The sequence below is a fragment of the Mya arenaria genome, chromosome 12, assembly GCF_026914265.1.
Source record: "Mya arenaria isolate MELC-2E11 chromosome 12, ASM2691426v1".
NCBI lineage: Eukaryota > Metazoa > Mollusca > Bivalvia > Myida > Myidae > Mya > Mya arenaria.
This window is the reverse complement of record NC_069133.1, coordinates 27668174-27684417: the sequence shown is the minus strand read 5'-3', so window position 1 is coordinate 27684417 and position 16244 is coordinate 27668174. Positions and strand designations below refer to the sequence as shown.

General features: G+C 33.3%; 2 long non-coding RNA genes across 3 annotated transcripts; both read right to left on the bottom strand.

The window, feature by feature from the left end:
* Positions 1-236: 236 nt before the first annotated feature.
* Positions 237-7764, bottom strand: LOC128211618 (uncharacterized). Of its 2 annotated transcripts, none has more exons than XR_008257320.1 (3): positions 7650-7764; positions 2123-2183; positions 237-1361 (listed from the first exon to the last, which is right to left on the bottom strand). It is a non-coding gene; the product is annotated as an uncharacterized LOC128211618 (long non-coding RNA). The 2 variants fall into 2 exon arrangements; XR_008257321.1 differs by having other exon boundaries at positions 7521-7690.
* A 2728-nt stretch (positions 7765-10492) lies between these two features.
* Positions 10493-12824, bottom strand: LOC128211619 (uncharacterized). Its single transcript, XR_008257322.1, has 2 exons — positions 12686-12824; positions 10493-11999 (listed from the first exon to the last, which is right to left on the bottom strand). It is a non-coding gene; the product is annotated as an uncharacterized LOC128211619 (long non-coding RNA).
* Between the last annotated feature and the right edge of the window lie 3420 nt (positions 12825-16244).

Sequence of the window (16244 nt, the reverse complement as noted above, 5' to 3'; positions counted from 1 at the left end):
CTGCGCATTCTCTTTTTAAGAGACTTTTAAAGCTTGCGATCGTTCATTAACTTAAGTAGTTATTTCACTTCTACATACAATTTTAAATACTTTAACTTGGGCCATGGGAGCACTTTCCTGAGAGTTGTTATTTGTGCCAGGAAACATCAGCAATTATTATTTGCAACTATTGACAGATAATATAGTTTGCGTAATGCCCTATGAATTAGTTTAAAAGTCTGAACTTAATAACTGAAAGTTATTTACTTTTTAATATATCAAATCAGACTAACAAACATAATCTTAACGAGAAACATATTCGTGCCGTGGTAAAATGTTACCTTGAAATGAGGATTTTATAGCATATTTATTCACAAAAGAGAGCGTTTAACAAACAAAGTAATCAAGAAGATGTGATGCATGTTATATTTTGATGTGATGTTTACAGATAAAAGACACTGTTTATATCACAATAAGCACAAACACATTCTGAAAAATTTATCTCTAGTGAAAGCTTACAAGATGTCAATTATTGCATTGTATTGTATAGACATATTTCTTTCCATCAGTATCTACGAACTATTTTCATAGCAAATATTTATTTCCATCATTAGATACGAACTCTTAGACAACAAGTCGGATAACATCTTGAAATGTACTTTACTTACAAAAATAATATTCATTGTCATTTTAGAACATGTTCTCAGTAATAGTTTGGCCTCATGGAAACAAAGGTACAGAAACAGTGGATGCGAAAAATATGGATTAGGTATGGTTGACATTGTCGTAACCAGACGTGAAGTTGCCCTGTATCGTATCGTTGTTTACGTAATGCACTTCGGCGTGATGGAATGTAGTATTATTAAGGGCGTGTTGTAGTGTCGTTGTGCCATGAGAGAGGGGTGCGCCATGTACAACACTTGCAATTACCATACACATCATCGCTAGCAGTAAAATCAGAATCAACACAACGAATGCATTGGCAAGGTTGGAGAGTATCCGTCGCTTGATTGATTTCTTTTTCGTTGGAGAGGGTGTAACCAGGGCATTGTCGGGTGAGTCACGATAAGTGCCTTGTGTGACCACTATGTCCATGTGGTGGTCGTCAGTCGGCCTAAACAGTGTAGTGGAATATCTTTGTCCATCAACCCTTGTAATGATCAACTCATTGTTACTCGAGATGAAACTGTTTTCTGAGTGTTGATTCATCAGTTTCTCCTGTCCTTGTTCTTCATCTAAGGTGAGGAATTCCATGACTGAACATCACAATAACTGACCCATATGGAAAGTAAATCAATACACTTCACCAATTTAAAGTAGTGTCTGTTGATGATTTCCTACCATAATTTATGGTAAAACTTCCCACGACATATAGTAAAAACCTGGAAAATATGCGTAAAAGAATTACAATAAAGGATGTAGCAAGGAATGCATCTTTATTAAATGAAACCTATTTGTTTTGACCATTTCCATGTAATGTCGTTTTACATCCTACTCAGGATTCACAATGACATAACACCATGCATCTGTTATCATGTGACTTATTATACTCAAACATGGCATGTGCTTTTAAAGCAATAAACTTTAAAAGTCTGAAAGTTAATGATATACATTAGTAGCTCTTTAAACAGTATCATGAAAATACAAATAGGGAAGTACTGAAACTTATGTTGTAAGATCGTGTTTCCAAAGCTGTTTGTTTCTTTTTTTGTCATTTTGAAGTAAATGTATGTCTAATTCGTATGTCTTGATGTTTACCAAAAGAAACAATAAAATATAATCATATTAACAGCGGGGGGAGTGGGTATGTCGTTATTCTGACCCGCCGACCCGATATTTTGCTAGTTATGAAAAAAAGAAGTTGTTTCTAACTAAAAGTGTTTACCATTCGTGTGAACATAGAAACGCCACAACCCATCTGATAACCTTTGTCATCACAGAACATGACATTATTTAATTACAATGATTGTTTTCCCATCGATCTTAGAAGATCAAAACACATACAGTAAATTAAATCGAGTGATAATGTTAAGTAGCACAAATTGAAAATTAATCATTTTGCCTTCTCCTGCGGACAATATGTTTTAACACGTCTTAGTTACAAACAAAAAACTTTCGAATAACAAATATAAACGGTACTTACGGCTTTATACTTAGTCATTATCTCGATTCAACAACCACTTGTTACCAACAGGTAGATTGAACTGAAATATGACGAAATGCGCATTTATTGAATACTGCACTTTAAGTATTCGGTTGAACTCATCCGCTGAAATGATTTGAGCACGCTGGCAGAAATACATTTTACATGTATTGGTTTTGTTTCATTAAAGCAGGAAGGCTGGGTTGTTCCAAAGAGAGTGTTCAAATTGCAAATGATGTTACGTTACATAAAGTTTTTCCTCGCAACCCACCTCAGATATACTAAACTACGGCCCTTAAGGTATAAGGTCGGTGCATATGCGCCGAGAGGAAGCTGAAAGACACTCCTAGGACGTCGACATAAGTGTATCATCGGCAATTTATGCAGCATCGGGTGAAACCATTGTCAGATTGTAAGGATTTGCCCCCTTCTTCATGAATTGTTTTCGCTGTTATACCATAAAGATATCATTCGTCGCTTTTCCATAGCAATAGGGCTTCGTTCTCACGTTTTACAAATAAATATCCCTCTTTCGAAGGCGCTACTCCTCACAAAGATTCAACCTAACTGAAGAACATTATTGTAAAATGTTTCATTTGACACCCAAATGGTAAATTTACTTCCTTCTTTCAACATGCTAACTAATTAAGGTATTCCTTGCTGGACCAATAACATACTTTTGGCATTTACATTTTTTTTATTATTTAAAAAAAGAACGCCCCTAGATATCAAACTATTTTAACAACGTTTAATCTTAATTTACGTCTTAGTCTATCAACAAATACTAGTATCTTTGTTTTACAAAAATAACTGAATCATAAGCATATAAAATGCCATTTAGTTAAAGATACTGAACTAGGTTATCATCGTCCATATTGACGCTGGGATAGTTTTTATCTAATTTGAGTTTAATTCTCAAAATCATTCAGAAAAAGGGAACACAACACAGGTGATATAATTTCACCTCACCATCATTGTTTACCATTAGACAACAAAGAATATGTTGGTTCATATTCTTGATCATTTAAAAAAATCCATTAACATTACATTCAAAATGTTTTGACCAGAGGCCTTTACACTAAACAGGGTTGTTTCCTTAAATTCAAAGTACAAAACTGGTTAGATTGTTTTGTTCTTACAATATGCTGCCATCATATGAAGCACAAAGATACTACCAACAGTACTTTGTTGTTATTTTTCTAAATCCTGCTTGAATTATATTAAGGAGTTCATTTTCATCAACAAAGAAAGTCTAGTAAGTATTTGATTTATGATTGCAATGACAACTTTATCTAAGAAACTTAGTCAAGTATTAGTTCATTTTCACAACGTTTTTTATATATTGGTACTCTAACTCAACTTGAACTAACCTCTTTTATGGAATAGTGCTAGAAATTAAGTTATTCATAATTAAAATGTCAAGCATGTTCAAACACAGTCAAAATAGTTTATTTAATAATGTGACTTAAAAAAGTTTACAAGTTTATGAGTTTGCTCTGTCAAGAAAGTAATACAATTAAGATTCAATAACCTTTGAAAATAAAAGATTATTGAAAAAATCCAAATTCGTTTCTCTTTGATCTTTAACCGATTGTGAAACTCTTAATGGACGTAGTAATTATATTTAAGTGTCTTTTCGATCAGATGTTGTGACATAGTTAAGGAATAACAATATTTAATGTATTGCATATAATGAAAGCTATGATGGTTTGTGATGTTTATGTGATTTTAAATTAGTATAAAATATGACTAAACATGATTTAAGCTTGTATATAATGCTCTTTAATCTTAGATCCGTCTTTAGACGAACTCAATGTGCTATATTGTTAATAAACAGACCGGAAAGATTCGATCAAAGAATCGTTTTAAAAAGAAAATGACAACGAAAACATATGTTTACGCTCGTGTGTGATGTTTTATTATCATTGTTAACGAACTCAATAAGTCTGGCTTTACAACTGTTCAGTTTAAAAGTTTCGATAAAAGAAATTAGAGTTTTGGCACAGTGTACAATTTTTAAACCATTTACAGGTACGGATGAAACCTTATAGCTAAAGCACTATTAAGCTGGACTAAATAAGTGAGACGATTCGATATTCGTTCTAGCCCTTTGAAACCTGCAGCTTTTACACGTTGTTTGTCAGCGATGTTTCTACATGTTACCTTTCTTAACAAAAACGTCTCCATATTTGATAAATTAACAAACAATTCAACGTTCCATCATTTTGTTAAAAAACGCGATTTCAATGTGTACTTACAGAGATGAATGATACAAGCATGTAAATTCAAATATGCACGCTATATACCTAGATTTTGCTGTAAGGTTAATATCTTGAGCTTTAAAAATAATGAAGAGAAAACAAATGAACGCCTGAACCATATATAAATACCAATCACATAAAATTATAGTTGAAAAAAAAAATGAAATTGGCAAAAACATAATTATGTGCACAAATAAGGTACCTGAGCAGTTTCAATAAAGATCTTAGTCGATTTAAGTGTAAAACCAATATTATTTTAGTGTTATATTTTCCTTTTTTCACTTTATATAAAAGATATACACAAGTTGGGATATACAAATTAATGTATTGCCATTTGTGACGTTTAAACAGATTTAAGATGATGCAGAAACGACTTGAAGCTAAATTTATATCGAACAATAATATGGTTCAATGGTATGTTAATGAAAGTTACATTCGTAACCATGCATGCTCTTTTTATTACTCTCTCAGTCTAGTTAGTTCTATAGCTTAATGCTGAAAAACATGCCTAATTTGTGTATCTTAATGATATACAACTGAACAAATATCCTATCAATTTCCTTTTCTATATCCAATAGTGAAAATACAGCACGCCGTATTGAAAAATCCGTATCACCATACTGTCGTTTTCTGATTCCGTATCATGCTAGTACGGTGTGTAGTCTAGGCACTACTTTCGCGTCACTAAAATAGTGTGCCAACAATATCTGGGAAAAACTGTCATGTTTTTATTTATTAACATAACCTTATTTTACTCGCGCCACCAGTAGCATGTAAATATTTAGGAACATGGTATTTAAAGAAATATGAGGATAAGCACGAAGCTGAGAACACTTCCGATCCATCTAGACAACTCGTTGTTTGCCAGTTCGAAGATGATAAATTGTAACAATAATCATGAACATGAGCAGCTCGCCAATACAAAAGAGAAGGCGAATATTCGTCATGACTCACGAACCTCCCTCCGGTAATAAAACGAAGGCGGCCACTTTAAAGAGCATAGACTTGCCTTTGTTTCATTTTAAACGTTTAGCAAACCGAATTGGAAATGAACGGGAACCCCGTTTTAAATAATTTTGGAATTGAAAGTGTTAAAACAGGATCAAGCTCGGCACGTAGTTAACGAAGTTCAAAGTTGGCGAATTCAAAGAGAAGATTCGGACAGCGAGCGTTCAGTAACTTAAGTAGTTCGTTTCATTTCTACTCACGATTTGCAATACTTTAACTTGGGCCATGAGAGCACTTTCCACGGCAATTGTTATTTGAGCCACGAAAACATTTTCATCAGCAGTTATTTTTTGCCACCAATGACAGAGTTCCTTTAATGTTTTTTTGCGTCATGCACCAAAAATAAGAATATAAGTCTGAATGACTGACTGTTATTTACTCTTTAATATATCAAATCAAACAAACGAACATTATCTTAACGAGAAACATATTCGTGCCGTGGTAAAATGGAATCTTGAAATGAGGATTTTATAACATGTTTATTTACAAAAAAGAGCGTTAAACAAACAAAGTAATGAAGAAGATGTGATGCATAATATATTTTCATGTGATTATTACAGATGAAAGACACTCTTTATATCATAATAAGCACAAACCCAACACATTCTGCAAAATGAATCTCAAGTGGAATCTTACAAGATGTCAATTATTGCTTTCTTAAAAGTATTTTCATAGACATATTTCTTTCCATCATTATATATGAACTATTTTCATAGACAATTAGATACGAACTCTTAGGCAACAAGTCGGATAACATCTTGAGATGTACTTTACTTTCGAATATAATATTCACTTTCATTTTAGAACATGTTCTTAGTAATAGTTTGGCTTCATGGAAACAGTACAGTAACAGTGGACGCAAAAAGTATGGAAGAGGAATGGTTGAAATTGTAGTAACCACTAACCAGACGTGAAGTTGCCCTGTATTGTATCGTTATAAACGTAATGCACGTCGACGTGATAAAATTTAGTATTATTAGCGGCGTGTTGTAGTGTCAGTGTGCCATGAGAAAGGGCCGGGCCATGAACAACACTTGGAACTACCATACACATCATCGCTAGCAGTAAAATCAGACTCAACGCAACGATTGCCTTGGCAAGGTTGGAGAGTATTCGTCCCTTGACGGATTTCTCTTTCGTTGGAGAGGGTTTAAACAGCATATTGTCGGATGAGTCCCGATAAGTGCCTTATGTGACCAATATGTCCATGTGCTGGTCGTCAGTCGGCCTGAACAGTGTAGAAGAATATATTTGTCCATAAACCCTTGTAATGGTCAACTCATTGTTCCTGGAGAGGAAACTGTTTTCTGAGTGTTGATTGATCAGTTTCTAACGTCCATGTACTTCATCTAAGGTAAGGTAGTCCATGACTGGGAATCACAATAGCTGACCCATATGGAAATTAATACACTTCATCAATTTAAAGTAGTATCATTTTTAAATACTTGTCAAGAATATTCCCCTGCACAGTCGTTTTACATCCTACTCATGATTCACAAGGACATAACACCATGTATCTGTTTTCAGGTGTATTATTATACTCAAACATGGCATGTGCTTTTAAAGCAATTAACTTTAAACGTCTGAAAATTAATGATATACATTAGTACTCATGATAATTTAAATAGGGAAGTTCTGAAACTTATATTGTTAGATCTTCTATCCTAAGCTATATATATTTTTTTTTCATTTCTAAGTTAATGTATTTTTTACTTGCATGTCTTGATGTTTACAAAAAGAAACAATAAAACATAATTATATTAAAAGCGGGGGAGGGGTCGTGATTCTGACCCGCTGACCCAATATTTTGCTATATATTCAAAGAAAACAAAAGTTGTTTCTAACCGAAAACGTTTACCATTCCTTTGTACAAAGAAACGCCACGAACCGTCTGATAACCTTTGACATGACAGAACCGGACATAATCTAATTTGTGACAGTGTTTGTTTTTCCATCGATATTTGAAAATCAAAACACGTTCAGTAAACTAGAACGAATCATAAAGTTATGTGGCAAGCATTGCGAATTGATGATTTTTGCCTTCACCTGCAGACAATATGTTTTAACATGTCTAATGTCTTAGTTACAAACAAACGAATTCTCGCATAACACATATAAACAGTACTTACGGCTTTATATTTAGTTGTAATCTCGATTCAATAACCACTTGTTACCAACAGCTAGATTAAACTGAAACATGACGAAATGCACATTTATTGATCACTGCACTGTAAGTATTCGGTTGTAATGCCACTAACCTTTAATTCAACTCATCCGCTGAAATGATTTCAGCATCCTGGTAGAATTATATTTTATATGTATTGGTTTTGTTTCATTCAGTCAGGAAAGCTGGGTTGTATTATTTGAGGCAAGGCGTTACGTAACGTTATGACATTTTTGGATAATAACAGAGAGTGTTCCGATTGCAAATAATAGTATGTAATATGTTTTTCCTTAAAGTGACACTCTTATTCAATATCAATACATACACATATATAACAAACATACATTCTGACTGATAAACCTTTAACTTCTGATTAAATAATGAATTAATGAAAAACATTTATAACTGATAACAAGATTGTAACCTTGTATTTTCTCGCAGAAAGCGCAAAAAATATTAAATGACTGGTAAATGCTTAAAGATTTGCTGTGGTCTATTATAGTTTTATAAGGTAGAAATACCGTGTTTTATGCTCATTTCTTTCAAATTAAACTCGGTATCTTTCATACGAACAATTGTTTTTGACATTTATTTATCCCCCGAATACTTAAACAATATTATTAATTGTGGTAAGTTTTATTTGGGAGTAAGAGTGCATCTTTAAGCCGCTCACCCCACCCCTTATAAGGTATAAGGTCGATGCATATACGCCGGGAAGAAGGTGAAAGACACAACCAGGTGTATTATAGGCAGTTTATGCAGAATCGAGTGAAACCGTTGTCAGACTGTAAGGAATGTGCCTCCTTCTTTATGGATTGTTCGCGCTGCTGAACCATTCAGATATCATTACGTCGCCTCTCCATAGCAGTAGGGCTTTAATATCACGTTTAACAAGTACATCTCTTCTCTCGGCAGCAATTTTTAAATTTAAGCCGCAATAGTAATGCGACATTAGCATGCCAAATAACGCAGCCATATTGACGCGGGTAAAGTTGATAATCTCTTACAAAACCAGCAAGCATATGAAACGTTGTCGCTTCATTTTGTACTTGGGATCTGTATCGGCTTTCGTTGTCTGTTTCAGGGTACGGTTGCTAATAAAGTTGTAGTAAAGTGTACAGTACAAAAGGTTTGACCTCAGAGGTCCAGATAACGTATTGGTATCGCAAAATGGTCTCGGCGGTTGTCGTTTTGACAATAGTTCGAAGGAGAAACTTGTTGAGCCACCCTGGTTTACTGAGTTGTCTTAAAAGCTATTATTTCCATATGTCGGTGGACTAGTTTATGCCACCAGTGATATTCTTGACGTTTTCATTTTCCGTTCAAAAGCTGTACCCCAATATTTACCAATAACCAGCGTGCTAATTTGTTGATATGTGTGGGGAAACATGCGAATATGAGTACTCATAAACTTGTTTAAACCAGTTTTTCTGATCGTTGCAAGGCGTTTTCTTAAGTTTTCATAAAAAAATATCCGTTGATTAGTGGTCTGTCTGTTTTGTTTATACATTATATATTTCTCAGTCATTGTATAGTAGGTTTTTGCCTTTAATCATGATAGTGTTGTTAATGTGAATATTAATGGGCATGACTTTGTTGTTCCCATTGAATAGTAATATGGTATTAGACAGTTTAGTTTTTTCTCTTTTTGTTCATCGTTCTGGATCGTTTAATCACCATGATTTTTATATATTGCTGTACAAGTGTACTTAGCGACGTTACGTGAAAAGGTCAGGCAAACTCGACAAACCATATACATATTTGATGTTGTTTTCTTGTCATTTATATAGTTTTCGGATTTAATAAAAAACAAACATGAATAATTTATAATCTTACCAAACATTTAAGAAAATAAGTTAGATTATTATATTGTTTTTTTGTTATAATATGCTGCAGCATATGAAGCACACAGATGCTATCAACAGTACTATGTTCTTTTTCTAAATCCTGCATGAATTTTATTAAAGAGTTCATTTTCTTTAGCAAAGCTTGTAAGTCTTAGCAAGATTTATGACAGCGATGCAGACTTTATCTAAGTTACTGAGTGAAGTAATATAACGTGATAAGTCTTTTTTTAGGTTGCTTTATATGACCTTAATATTTTGTATATATTGTCACTTTAACTCAACTATAAATAAACTCGCTTCTGGTAACAAAAAAGCCAACACAGTTTTACTTCACAAGTTTATGAATTTGCTCTGTCAAGAAAGTAATAAAATTCAGAATCATTAACATTTAAATAGAAAAGCTTATTGAAAAAAGTCCAATTTCGTTTTCCTTTGATCTTTAACAGATTGTGAAACTCTTAATGGACGTAGTAAATGTCTTTTTGATCAGATGTTGTGACATAATTAAAATATATACTGTAACACATTTTAATGTATTGCAAAATATGAATGGATATGAGGGATTTGTGAAATCTGTGTGATTTTAATTCAGTAAAAATATATTTAAACGTAATTTAAGCTTGTTTATGATGCTGTTAAATCATAGATCCCTTTTCTATACGAACGTGCTATGTTGTTAGTGAACAGACCGATACTTTTACATAAAAGAATCGTATTGAAAAGAAAATGAAAATTTGACAATGAGAACATCTGTTTAAGTTCGTGTATGATGGTTTATTATCATTATTAACGAAATCAATTTGCTAAGTCTGGCTTTACAACTGTATAGTTTGAAAGTCTCGATAAGAGAAATAAGAGTACTGGCACAGTGTACAATATCATAACCATTAACAGGTACGGATTCATCATTATAACTTAAAGCACTAATAAACTTGAAGATAACAATTAGTGAGACGTTACGAGATACATTCTTGCCTAATGAAACATGCAACTCCTACACGTTGTTTGTTAACGATGAGACTACTTGTTTCTCTTCTCTTTCTTAGCAAATACGTCGTCCCCATATTTCAAATATTAACAAACAATTCAACGTTCCATCATCTTGGTAAAATGCTACCTTAAAATGATGACTTTATAACATATTTATTACAAAAATACAACCTTAAAACAAACAAACAAAGCAATCAAGAAAAAGTCATCTATACAATAGTTCAATGCGATTGATTTTATCACAGATGAAATACATTCTTTATATCACAATAAGCACAAGCACAAACATATAAGGCAATTAAGAAATAAATTGATTTCAAGTGCAAGCTTACAAGATGTCGATTTTTGTTTTCTTTTAAAGTATTTTCATGGAAATATTTATTTCCATCATTTCGAATGGTCCATTAGCTACTAACTTCTAGACAATAATTCTGAAAACATTTTAATATGTTTATTGAGAAGAAATTAGTTTAGAAACAAAATGTCTCCATAAAATAAGTTATTTAAAATTTAAAATAAGCAAACATACATAAAAAAAGATAAATGACCTTTCGATACTCTTAATCCGATTGGTCATGATGATGTATCGTAATAGTTACATGTTAACTGAACTTAAGCATTTGTCTTTCGTGCTATCAGGTAGCAGGGAAGAGGACATCAAGGGACATTTGTTATCATGAATATTAACACACAGTCCTCTTGCCAGCGTAATGAAGTATGCTAAGACAATTGCTATGATTAACATCATTTTACTTCTTCGAATTTTGAGCAACGGTTTTCAAACCATTTTCTTTAGATTTCTCTTGTTCCGCAATGTTGAAATATTATTCGAGACAGCATCGGGAATTGCCTGGGACCATTCTTATCGACCATGTTGCTTACAAAATTACGGTTCCCTGTTTTAATATTTCAGTAAATGTTCTAAGTTAAAGTTGGCGTCGTGGAAACAAAGGTACAGTCAAGGGGTTGCAGAATGAACGAAATAGGTATGGTTGATATTGTTATAATCAGATGTGAAGTAGTCCTGCATCGTATCGTTATTAACGTAATGCACGTCTTCGTGATCGAAGTCACTATTATTAGCACTGTCTTGTAATGTCGCCGTGCTATGAGAGAGGGGAGCGCCATGTACAACACTTGCAATTACCAAACACATCATCGCTAGCAGTAAAATCAGAACCAACGCAACGAATGCTTTGGCAAGGTTGGAGGTATCCGACCCTTGACTGTTTTCCTTTTCTTTGGAGAGGGTGTAACCAGGGTATTGTCGGATGAGTCACGATAAGTGCCTTGTGTGACCACTATGTCCATGTGTTGGTTTTCAGTCGGCATGAACAGTGTCGTTGAATATCTTTGTCCATCAACCCTTGTAATGGTCAACTCATTGTTACTCGATAGGAAACTGTTTTCTGAGTGTTGATTTATCAGTTTCTTCTGTCCTTCATCTATAGTAAAGTAGTCCATGACTTCGAATCACAATAGCTAACACATATGGAAAGTAAGTTAATTAATCACTTCACCAATTTAAACTTGTGTCTGTTTATGATTTCTACTCCATCAGTATCCCGTATTAAATGGTAAAACTTGCGACAAAGTATATTTCAAACCTACAAAATATTCGTAACATATTAATCCAATGATTTTTGTATTTATAAACGTATCATAAGTAAATAAAAACAGGCTTGTTATGAACATTCCCATGTAATGTCGCTTTACATCCTACTCATGATTCACAAGGACATCACATCATGCACCTATTTTGAGGTGTATTATTACACTCAAACAAGTCATCTGCTTCAAGCAATTAACTTAAAACGTTTGTAAATAAATGATGAACAATTGTGTCTTTAAACATTTTCCTCATAATTAAATTCGGAAAGTCATGAAACTTGTTGTTGTAAAGTAGTTCAAACCCACTTGCGTTCTTTTTGTTTTCAAGTTTATGTTAAATTTGTATGTCATGATGATTTACAAAAAGGAACAATAAAATATTTTTAAATTAAAAGCGTGAGTTTTTCTTTACTGTGATCCGCCGACTCGATGTTCTGCTATTTATGAAAGGAAATAAAGCAGTTAATTCTACCTGTAAATGAGTGTTGGCAATACCACAAAACATTTGCTATATTTATTACATGACATACTCAATTTACAGCGCGATAGTTGTTTTCCCATCACTGTAAGACTATCAAATCACGTTCATTGTAAATAAGTTGCAATAAAGTTGCACAAATTAAACATTGCGGATGTGTTCTCATTTATAAACTCTCGCATAAATGATATAAACAGTACTTACGGCTTAATATGAGTCATCATCTCGATTGATTAACCACTTGTTATCGACAGCTAGAAATTCACATTTATTGATCTCTGAATTACAAGTATTCACTTTTAAATATACGTATCTAATGAAACGATTTGAGCGCCCCGTTAAAATACATTTTGTATTCATTGGTTTTGCTTCATTAAGTCAGGAGAGATGGGTTGTGTACTTGGGGCAAAGCTATGTGTAACTATATGTATTAGTAACTCGGCACTTTTCCATAGAAATAGGCAATTATTTCGATAACTTTATATGTCACAAGAGTGACGAATACCCTCGAATGCCTCCTTTGACACAGGAATGGCCAACAATGTCTTAGAAAATGGCCATTACTCCGAGGCATTGTACACTGCGTTTCCAATTATCATGCCTAACCAAAGTGGGTTGTTTAACTCAAAGCCATTGGGTAATAAAGAAGTGACGCTGCTGAAAAAAAGAAGCAATTTTTCTGTTGTTAGCTTAAATAGAGTTATTGGTCTTGTACACAGCACTTCCTCTCAGTAACCTTCACTATTCAATGAAGCTTAATTAAATTCCATATATGAGATATGCTCCGGACAATTGGCAATAACTCTGTAAATTGTTCTTGTACACTGCTCTTCCTCGAATTGTGCTTTACCAACATCGTATGAAGTTGTTTTTTTTAAATTCACGTTTGTAGTGTTCAAGTTATGCTCCGAACAAGAAAAAACTAATTAAGGGTAATAACTCTATAGTAAGCTAATAAAAACAGAGTTATGATTGCTGTACACTGCACTTCATCTCATTGTTCTTTACTATTATATAAAGTTTAATTAAATTCCATCCAGTAGTTTTCAAGTTAAGTTCCGGCCAAGGAAAAAAACATCGGACTGACAATCCGACCACCAACAGGGTGACTCCAATATACCCACGCAAACTTCGTTTGCCGGTGTAGGGAGGTGGGGGAGGGGGCGTACATGAGTGTTCCGGTTGCATATGTTCTAACACGTTTTAACGCTTTTCCTCAAACTCGCCTAAATAATAGTTGAATCGAGAAACTCCGTAGAAACTATGTGTAATATAATTATGCTTTTCAATTATTCCACAAAATGTATACTGTTAAAACATTTTTTTTTCAGATGTGTCCGCGGGTTTTGATGTTTGCGGTCTGTGCATATGCGCCACGATGAAGGCAAGGGACCGGTTGCCGATGTATGTATTTTATCGGCAGTTAATGAAGCATCGTGTGGTACCGTTGTCAGCCTGAAAAGAAGGTGCATCCATCTTGATAAATTGTAAACATTCGTTGCGAGGTTAAAACAAATTGGGCATCGGCATTACATTTTGCAAACAAATGTCCCTCTTTATGCAGCAGAATTTAATTGTAATCCGTCAAAAGGTACGACGGAGTCAGACAAAATGGAAATAAACCATATTGACGCGGTAAACCTTATAATTCCTAACAAAAGCAGCAATCACGACGTGAGGTTTAGAACTATATAAAAGTGTTTTAGTTTGTAAACAGAATGAGTACTTTACACTTAAATAATAAGTTCGGACATAGTCCAAGCTGTACTCAGTATGAGTGTTTTAGATCCATGTAGAACGTGTATTTGTATTCACTTATTTAATTGTCTTCGTTACAAAACGTTCATATTCCTCTTGCTGTTTGGTTCGCTTGGAGGTTTCCGCTCGCATTACTTTACCTTTGGCCTTGCTTTGTGTATAACGAGGTTTATTTTCTGGAGATATATAGTGAAGGGCGTAGGGAAGGACTTGACCTCAAAGAGATGGATAACCGTTTGGTATCGCCATCATTGTCCGAAGACAAACTTGTCTGTTGACCTGGTCGAGCAATAAGTTGTTTATAATAGTACATTTGTCTGACGCAGTTGTTGTTTATTTAGCTAAAAGTAATATCAAACTGGTAGTGTCAGGCTTAAAAGAAGGTTCAGGAGTTCTCGTTCTGCATAATCCTTCTGCTACTCAAACGCGTTATTTGTTTGAGATGGTTCTACTTGCCTCCCTTTCATAGGAAAAACGTTCCGATATTTGAACTAGAAATGACTATTATATGCATATTGTAAAGCAAAAACAATCGAATACAATCTTCAAAAGCGTATTGTCTAGCAAGATCATTTAAGATATTTCCATAGTAAAGTAGTTGATAGTGAATGAGAAATTCATAAAGCTAAAACCATAGATACTATTTAATAAGGAATTTCAATGCCAAATAATGCGTATTGATAAATACGACTTCAATACTGTAGCGAAAGTCCAAATATATAAATCATTGGGACACATTTTTCCTGTCCATTAAGAACAAAACGCTGCTAAAATCATCTTAGAAACACATAAAAAAGATCTCGAATTACCATAACAAACATTACAATAAATTATTTTCAAAATGTTCCTTTATATCAACCAAAGCATATAAAGATATGCAAATCTGACAGGTGTCAACACTATCTTAACAAGGACATAGTACTTGTGTTGCTATATAACACTAAAACCACATTCATACAACACATGTCGAATTGGAATGGCAGCGAAAAGGGAATGGCTAATTATTACAAAACGACTCATTATAAAAACGTACTTTCTATAATAATTTAGAAGATAAGTTGTAATTATTGCGAGTTAATTTATACAAAAGTCATATTTTCCGTTTCTTAATAACAACACTACGTGGACCGAAGTCGCCATATTCTCTACAAATTCAAATATGCATCATACAGCCTGTATTTTCGCTAATGAGTTTAGTTATCCAAAGACGAACACTTCACAAATACGTAACATAACTGATGCAACAGTATTGTCAAAACGTTTCAGTTGACAATCAGGTGGTTCTAAATATACACACTGAACAGGCATTTTCTAGCTTGATCAATAACATGCCTCAATCAAAACAAATCTGAAATCACGTCTTGGTCTATCACCAAATAACAATTATCTTTGTTTTATCTATATAAATAAACACAAAACCGTTTATATTGTTTTTTGCTTATATATAAAGCAGCCTATCTTGTTGTTTTCTAAATACTGCTTGGAGTCTATTAAGGATTTCATTTTCATTAAGATAGCTCGTCAGTCTTTGATGTATTCTTGCAGTAATACTTTATCTTAATATCTAAGTAAAGTGATAAGTTTTCAGGTTGCTATTTGACATCACCATTTTTTTTTTTACAATATATGAGTAATTACTATAAATTTTAACATTTTTGGAACATTTTTGAAATAATACCCTGTAGTTTTTATTCTTTCAAATGTGAAAAATATAAATAGTTTATTTTTATATCTAGCATCTTATAACACAGTCGAAATATCTTATTTAATTATATGTATTGAAAATGAAGTACAATTTTATATCAATTCTCTATGCCTTTGGTCGTCAATAAAGTTTAAATCATACATCATTTGAAAATATAAGCTAATTTGGTAAAATAAATCTAATTTCGTTTTTCCATTGATTTTAAACAGACTGTGACAGCTTAATGGACATAGTGTCTTTTTTCATCATGATAAGAAGATGTCGCGACATAATTAAGGGATAACAACATTATAATATATC